Raw genomic sequence first — 8,471 nt, forward strand, 5'->3', positions numbered from 1 at the left:
TATATATATATATATATATATATATATATATGGCGGGTTGGATAAAGGTCTAAGCGACTACAAAATACCTGGATAAGAAACGTAATTCTTTCAAAAAATATAAGATTTTATTTTATACATATAAAAAAATGCACAATAGCATTAAATGTAAGAACAAACAGTACAAGAGATATGGTATAGAAAAAACAGCGATGTAAAAAAATTCGTAGCTAGTTTAAAAAGGCCTACAAGTATTAGCGCTAAAAAAAGGGGGGGGGGAGATATTAGCTAAGAAATTCATAAAAATTGATTGAAAAAGATTATAAAAGAGGACTTATCTATTTGTGGAGGAGTCAGCAGGCTGTACCCAACGCGTTTCGTCGATTAGGACTTCATCAAGGGGTGAGAGGGATGTGTGCCTGGTGCTCTATTTATACTATGGGAGTCTAATGCTCATAATTATGATGTCACATCCTGTGGGTGTGGCTACCGTTTCTAAAAAACGAAGGGCATAGCTAAATCCTTTATACACTTATATTAGTGTTAGGATCAAGTTAATATAATGCTATTGCTGTAGTGCAGTGGTTAAAAAACAAAAACAGAGATAACAGAAAGTGCTTTTTTCGTTTATGGGGATGCGCATCCCCATTTCCGGCGGGCGGACGTCACTTCCGCCCCGCTTCCTGTGTCTTTTGTTAGTGTACAAGTCTGTGTCTTCCGCCTCTCTCGGGCGGACGTGCGGCTGCGCCCCACTTCCGGTTACTGCGGAGCTCCGTCTCATTGGGTGCCGCAGTTGTCAGTCATTGCGGAGTGTTGATACGTGGAGTCACTCGCGGTGTTTGTCTCCAGTCGGTGGCCATTTTGTTGGGGATTTTTCTATCTTTCGTATAGGGAATCGGCCATCTTTTTGGATACTGATTAGTTTAAAGTTCATATTTTCGTGTGTGCCATTCTCTCAGTGGGAATTCCACTTGGGACATAGGAATAGAGAATACAGTGTGTTAGTATTCTGTTTTAGCATAGAACATAGGACATTGCAACGAAGGATAAGATCTATTATTAATCTGTATGTATACATATTCAGTCTATTATATATGGGAGCGTTCCTTAGCTCATACTGGATATATAAATATATAAATACATAAATAAATATATAATATATTATATTCAGGGGAACAATTGTCAATAAGTATACATACATATATATACACAATAATAAATATATAATATGAACAGGGGGTAATACATCGATAAAAAATAGATAAAAAATATTTTTAAGGTATTTTTAAAGCTGACAGCAGATTTTTTCTAGAAGGAATCAATAAAGTGTTATATTTGGTGAGTCTTTAGTGTAAAGGCTAATGACTAGAAGAAGTGATCCATGATAATTTTTTGTTTTTTAAAAGATTATTCACGTGAACCAATGTGGTGTTTTTAGCAGTGAAGTGCAAGGTGCTTAACTACTAAATATACTATAAATAATTAGAGTGGTTTTACGTGATTTTTAATTCATTTATTCATATAAGTTACAGTGATTATCTCTATAAAAAGAAGGAGAATAATAAAGAAAAATAGGGAAAAGAAGAAGGATGAAAAGAAGAGGATATTTATACAGTAGTGAGTCGAGTGATTGTTGATCGGTTGCGGGAGTGATGAGCATTGGTACTTCTTATTTTGTCCTTATCGCGAGGTATTCTTTGTATTTTCTGTGCATTACAGTACCCGTTCTTCTCGGGTAGTCTCCCGTCCCGATACTGGACGGGCCCAGAGACACTGCTTGGCTGCCAAGATCGGACGGGGTTGGGCATTGCCAGTGTGGTATGACTGTAATGTTTGTTTCCATGTTCTGAGACCTCTCAGACTGAGATACCTTACTGCTCATATGGTGGAACCAAAGTAAAGATTTATAAGAAGAGAATAGGAAATGTGATCAAGTGTGTGAAAAGACAGTGGAGTTCGTTTAGGGAGTTTTACAGAACCTTCACAGGAAAGGTGCGATTTCATATCCTTCGTTTAGGCCATTCGGGTGCAGTGTCTGTAGCTGGAAAATCCAGTACATCTCCCTTTGCGACAATTTCTTTGCCAAGTCACCTCCTCTCTCCCCTAGCTGAACATGTTCGATTGCTTTAAAAGTCATTTCTTCAGGATCCGATGCATGAGTGGTAGTAAAATGTCTGGGGATAGCATGATTGTCCATTTTGTTTTTTATGCTTCTTACATGCTCTTGGATTCTGATCTTCAAGGGGCGCTTTGTCTTGCCTACGTATTTTTTCCCGCAAGTACATTCTATCAAGTAGATAACTGAGGTGGAGTTGCAGTTGGTAAAGTCCTTGATTTTAAATTCGTTGTTGTTCCCTGTGTCAGTAAAGCTTTTCCTATTTGGGTGGAGATATTTACATATAATACATTTGCCACACTTGTATGATCCTTTACATTTTGGTAGTTTAGTTGGTGGTTGAAGTGTTTTTAGCATGCTAGGTGCTAGGATGTCCTTCAGATTCTTGGATTTTCTGTACACAATGTCTGGTTTCGGGGGGAGGATCCCTTTTAGTACTGGGTCCATGAGAAGAATCTCCCAATGATTAGTTAGGGATTTTTTGATGGTGTCTTCGTGTCTATTATAGGTGGTAATAAATGCTACTGATTCCTTTTTTTCTTCTTTTTTCTGTTTATATGCGAGTAATGATGTTCGATCTGTGTTCCGTGTTTTTTCTGCTGCTTTTTCCATTAAGCCCCTTGGGTATTCTTTTTCTGTGAATCTTTGTCCATACAGAGTCAATTGTTCCTCCATATCTTCAGGTTTGCTACAATTCCGCTTAATCCTGTGGAATTGGGAGAACGGTATATTGTCTTTCCATCGTTTTAGGTGATTGCTTTTATGATGTAAATAGCTGTTCTTGTCCACACTCTTTACATAATTTTTAGTCACTACTTTGTTGTTTTCATGTGTCAAGACTAAATCGAGGAATTCGATGGATTCTTTCTGTATATTTGATGTAAATTTAAGATTCATATCATTATTATCCAAGTTTTCAAAAAATTCTAGGAAGTTTGAGTTTGTCCCGTCCCATATAATTAAAATGTCGTCTATGTAATGCTTGTATAAGATTATTTCTTTTTAAACATCTGGTTGTTATAAATATACTGGTTTTCCCAGTGGCCCATAAAAAGATTTGCGAAACTTGGCGCGAAGATAGTCCCCATTGCTGTTCCGCATTGCTGGAGATAAAATCGGTCTTGAAATTTAAAATAATTATGATGGAGAATAAAAAACATAACATCGCAGATAAAATTTCTATGTTCGGGTGAGATTGAGACGTCTTCTTCTAAATATCTTCTGCAGGCTTCCACTCCTTTTTTATGCTCAATGCAGGTGTACAACGATTGCACATCTATGGTTACCCATTGGTACGAGTCTTTCCATTCAAAGCTTTCCATTGTGTTGAGTACAGATGTTGTATCTTTTAAATACGAGGGTAGGTCCTTTACATATTTGTTAAGGAAGATGTCCACATATTGTGACAGATTCGAAGTCAATGAGTCTATTCCCGCCACGATCGGTCTTCCGGGTGGGTTTATTAGGCACTTATGGACTTTTGGTAAAAAGTAAAAGATCGGGGTAATGGGGTCTAATCTTAGTAAAAATTGATATTCGTCCTTTGTTAGGATATTGTTCCTGAGGCCCTGTAATAGAAGGATACGGAGTTCCTCAATGTATGTCTCTTTCGGATCGTTGTGGAGCACAGTGTATGATTTTGTATCATTCAGGAGCCTTTCTGCCTCTTTGACATAGGCTTCCCGATCCATAATGACCAGGCCCCCCCCCTTTGTCAGCTGGTTTTAGCACTAGGTCTTTGTCCTTTTGTAATTTTTTCATTGCCTCTTTTTCTGAATTTGTCAGATTTTTTGTTTTGACCGGTGCCTGTTCTCTGTCACATAGATCTTTCTTGACGAGATCATAAAAGATGCTGATGTTTGATCCTTTTGACTCAAGTGGATAGTACTTTGATGTCGGTTTTAGACCTGATTTTGATCGATTTTCAAAGTTTGACGTAATGGCGTCATCTTTTCTAAGGAAGTGCCTCTTTAGCGTCAATTTCCGTACAAATTTATTTAAATCAATGTATGTTTCGAATCTGTTCAAGTTACTTGTGGGTGCAAATGATAATCCTTTTCCCAGTAGGGTCACTTCTGGTGCTGTAAGTACATGCTTTGAAAGATTGAAGATGCCTTTATTCTTTGCCATAGTTGCGATGTCTTCTGGTTTTGTTATGTCGCTCTTTTTTTGGGATCTCTTCCTCCCGCTGCCTCGTTTTCCTCTTCGTCTGTGTGTCTTCTTTTCAGTGGGGATGCTTGTTTTACATTTTCTTTCAGAAAGACCCTCCAATCCTCCTTCTTTCTTGTTCCTGTGCTTGGGGATAAAAAAGAAGAGGAAGACGAGGATGATGGTTCCTGTTCTCCATTTGACCTTAGTCTGTGTAGGGCCGTAAATCTATTACTGGTCCTTATAGGTACGTTGTTTGGTGAGTCATAGCTCCTATGTCTCACTGATGATTTTTTATGTGTGACTTGTTTCCATTTCTTTCTGTTATCCTGTGATGGTAGGTGTTCGATGTTGTTAAATCTGTTCCAGTTTTTGACTTTGCCTTGGTCATAGTCTGTTTTATCCCTCACGAATTTCTTTTCTTTGCCTTTGATGACATCCTCCTCAATTCTTTCTAATTTTTTGTTAAGAACTTTTTCGTTGATTCTATAGTCCTCTGTGTCTTTGTAAGTTTCCAACACCCCTTCCTGTGTTTTTATGTCAACTTCCAATTCTAACAGAGTTTTCTGTTTTTCTTCAATTAGTAGTTTCATCAGACTCAGGGAGCAGGCGTGAAGGGTGGCGTCCCATTTTTCCATAAATGGGGAGTCTTGGTTTCCAAAGGTGGGTTGTTTTTGGATCCTTAGACCTCTTGGAATCCTATTTACTGAGATATAATGTTGCAGTCCTTGTATATCCCACCAAGCTTTTATCTCCTTTGTAAGTGTTTTTTCTATAGCCCAGAACAAATCGTCCAGGTCTTGTGATGGTACGGTCTCATTAGTCTGCTTGTTCTCATTAAAGATGCTTTTACACAAAATATCTCTTTTTGTGGTACGCTCGTTATTTCTAAACATGTTTATAGAGTGTTCTAACACCAGGCTGCCCTACAAAAAAACCAGTAGTGTCCAGGAAAAAGAGGGGGATGCAAGGCGCCACTTGTGTCCTGAACTACTCAATAATAATATATAAAATGAACACAGGTATACCTTTAAGAAAAAAGGGTGTCAGCTGACCTCTAAAAAAATGACACCTTGGTAAGGGGTGTATTGTAAAAGATATGGCGGGTTGGATAAAGGTCTAAGCGACTACAAAATACCTGGATAAGAAACGTAATTTTTTCAAAAAATATAAGATTTTATTTTATACATATAAAAAAATGCACAATAGCATTAAATGTAAGAACAAACAGTACAAGAGATATGGTATAGAAAAAACAGCGATGTAAAAAAATTCGTAGCTAGTTTAAAAAGGCCTACAAGTATTAGCGCTAAAAAAAGGGGGGGGGGGAGATATTAGCTAAGAAATTCATAAAAATTGATTGAAAAAGATTATAAAAGAGGACTTATCTATTTGTGGAGGAGTCAGCAGGCTGTACCCAACGCGTTTCGTCGATTAGGACTTCATCAAGGGGTGAGAGGGATGTGTGCCTGGTGCTCTATTTATACTATGGGAGTCTAATGCTCATAATTATGATGTCACATCCTGTGGGTGTGGCTACCGTTTCTAAAAAACGAAGGGCATAGCTAAATCCTTTATACACTTATATTAGTGTTAGGATCAAGTTAATATAATGCTATTGCTGTAGTGCAGTGGTTAAAAAACAAAAACAGAGATAACAGAAAGTGCTTTTTTCGTTTATGGGGATGCGCATCCCCATTTCCGGCGGGCGGACGTCACTTCCGCCCCGCTTCCTGTGTCTTTTGTTAGTGTACAAGTCTGTGTCTTCCGCCTCTCTCGGGCGGACGTGCGGCTGCGCCCCACTTCCGGTTACTGCGGAGCTCCGTCTGATTGGGTGCCGCAGTTGTCAGTCATTGCGGAGTGTTGATACGTGGAGTCACTCGCGGTGTTTGTCTCCAGTCGGCGGCCATTTTGTTGGGGATTTTTCTATCTTTCGTATAGGGAATCGGCCATCTTTTTGGATACTGATTAGTTTAAAGTTCATATTTTCGTGTGTGCCATTCTCTCAGTGGGAATTCCACTTGGGACATAGGAATAGAGAATACAGTGTGTTAGTATTCTGTTTTAGCATAGAACATAGGACATTGCAACGAAGGATAAGATCTATTATTAATCTGTATGTATACATATTCAGTCTATTATATATGGGAGCGTTCCTTAGCTCATACTGGATATATAAATATATAAATACATAAATAAATAAATATATAATATATTATATTCAGGGGAACAATTGTCAATAAGTATACATACATATATATACACAATAATAAATATATAATATGAACAGGGGGTAATACATCGATAAAAAATAGATAAAAAATATTTTTAAGGTATTTTTAAAGCTGACAGCAGATTTTTTCTAGAAGGAATCAATAAAGTGTTATATTTGGTGAGTCTTTAGTGTAAAGGCTAATGACTAGAAGAAGTGATCCATGATAATTTTTTGTTTTTTAAAAGATTATTCATGTGAACCAATGTGGTGTTTTTAGCAGTGAAGTGCAAGGTGCTTAACTACTAAATATACTATAAATAATTAGAGTGGTTTTACGTGATTTTTAATTCATTTATTCATATAAGTTACAGTGATTATCTCTATAAAAAGAAGGAGAATAATAAAGAAAAATAGGGAAAAGAAGAAGGATGAAAAGAAGAGGATATTTATACAGTAGTGAGTCGAGTGATTGTTGATCGGTTGCGGGAGTGATGAGCATTGGTACTTCTTATTTTGTCCTTATCGCGAGGTATTCTTTGTATTTTCTGTGCATTACAGTACCCGTTCTTCTCGGGTAGTCTCCCGTCCCGATACTGGACGGGCCCAGAGACACTGCTTGGCTGCCAAGATCGGACGGGGTTGGGCATTGCCAGTGTGGTATGACTGTAATATTTGTTTCCATGTTCCGAGACCTCTCAGACTGAGATACCTTACTGCTCATATGGTGGAACCAAAGTAAAGATTTATAAGAAGAGAATAGGAAATGTGATCAAGTGTGTGAAAAGACAGTGGAGTTCGTTTAGGGAGTTTTACAGAACCTTCACAGGAAAGGTGCGATTTCATATCCTTCGTTTAGGCCGTTCGGGTGCAGTGTCTGTAGCTGGAAAATCCAGTACATCTCCCTTTGCGACAATTTCTTTGCCAAGTCACCTCCTCTCTCCCCTAGCTGAACATGTTCGATTGCTTTAAAAGTCATTTCTTCAGGATCCGATGCATGAGTGGTAGTAAAATGTCTGGGGATAGCATGATTGTCCATTTTGTTTTTTATGCTTCTTACATGCTCTTGGATTCTGATCTTCAAGGGGCGCTTTGTCTTGCCTACGTATTTTTTCCCGCAAGTACATTCTATCAAGTAGATAACTGAGGTGGAGTTGCAGTTGGTAAAGTCCTTGATTTTAAATTCGTTGTTGTTCCCTGTGTCAGTAAAGCTTTTCCTATTTGGGTGGAGATATTTACATATAATACATTTGCCACACTTGTATGATCCTTTACATTTTGGTAGTTTAGTTGGTGGTTGAAGTGTTTTTAGCATGCTAGGTGCTAGAATGTCCTTCAGATTCTTGGATTTTCTGTACACAATGTCTGGTTTCGGGGGGAGGATCCCTTTTAGTACTGGGTCCATGAGAAGAATCTCCCAATGATTAGTTAGGGATTTTTTGATGGTGTCTTCGTGTCTATTATAGGTGGTAATAAATGCTACTGATTCCTTTTTTTCTTCTTTTTTCTGTTTATATGCGAGTAATGATGTTCGATCTGTGTTCCGTGTTTTTTCTGCTGCTTTTTCCATTAAGCCCCTTGGGTATTCTTTTTCTGTGAATCTTTGTCCATACAGAGTCAATTGTTCCTCCATATCTTCAGGTTTGCTACAATTCCGCTTAATCCTGTGGAATTGGGAGAACGGTATATTGTCTTTCCATCGTTTTAGGTGATTGCTTTTATGATGTAAATAGCTGTTCTTGTCCACACTCTTTACATAATTTTTAGTCACTACTTTGTTGTTTTCATGTGTCAAGACTAAATCGAGGAATTCGATGGATTCTTTCTGTATATTTGATGTAAATTTAAGATTCATATCATTATTATCCAAGTTTTTAAAAAATTCTAGGAAGTTTGAGTTTGTCCCGTCCCATATAATTAAAATGTCGTCTATGTAACGCTTGTATAAGATTATTTCTTTTTTAAACATCTGGTTGTTATAAATATACTGGTTTTCCCAGTGGCCCATAAAAAGAT

The 8,471-nt window shown here is 37.7% G+C and overlaps 2 pseudogenes; both read right to left on the reverse strand.

The window, feature by feature from the left end:
• Positions 1-1,689: 1,689 nt before the first annotated feature.
• Positions 1,690-1,811, reverse strand: LOC146029766 (5S ribosomal RNA; annotated as a pseudogene).
• A 5,196-nt stretch (positions 1,812-7,007) lies between these two features.
• Positions 7,008-7,129, reverse strand: LOC146029806 (5S ribosomal RNA; annotated as a pseudogene).
• Positions 7,130-8,471: the final 1,342 nt, after the last annotated feature.

This window comes from Crinia signifera, chromosome 8, assembly GCF_055691185.1.
Source record: "Crinia signifera chromosome 8, ASM5569118v1, whole genome shotgun sequence".
Lineage (NCBI taxonomy): Eukaryota > Metazoa > Chordata > Amphibia > Anura > Myobatrachidae > Crinia > Crinia signifera.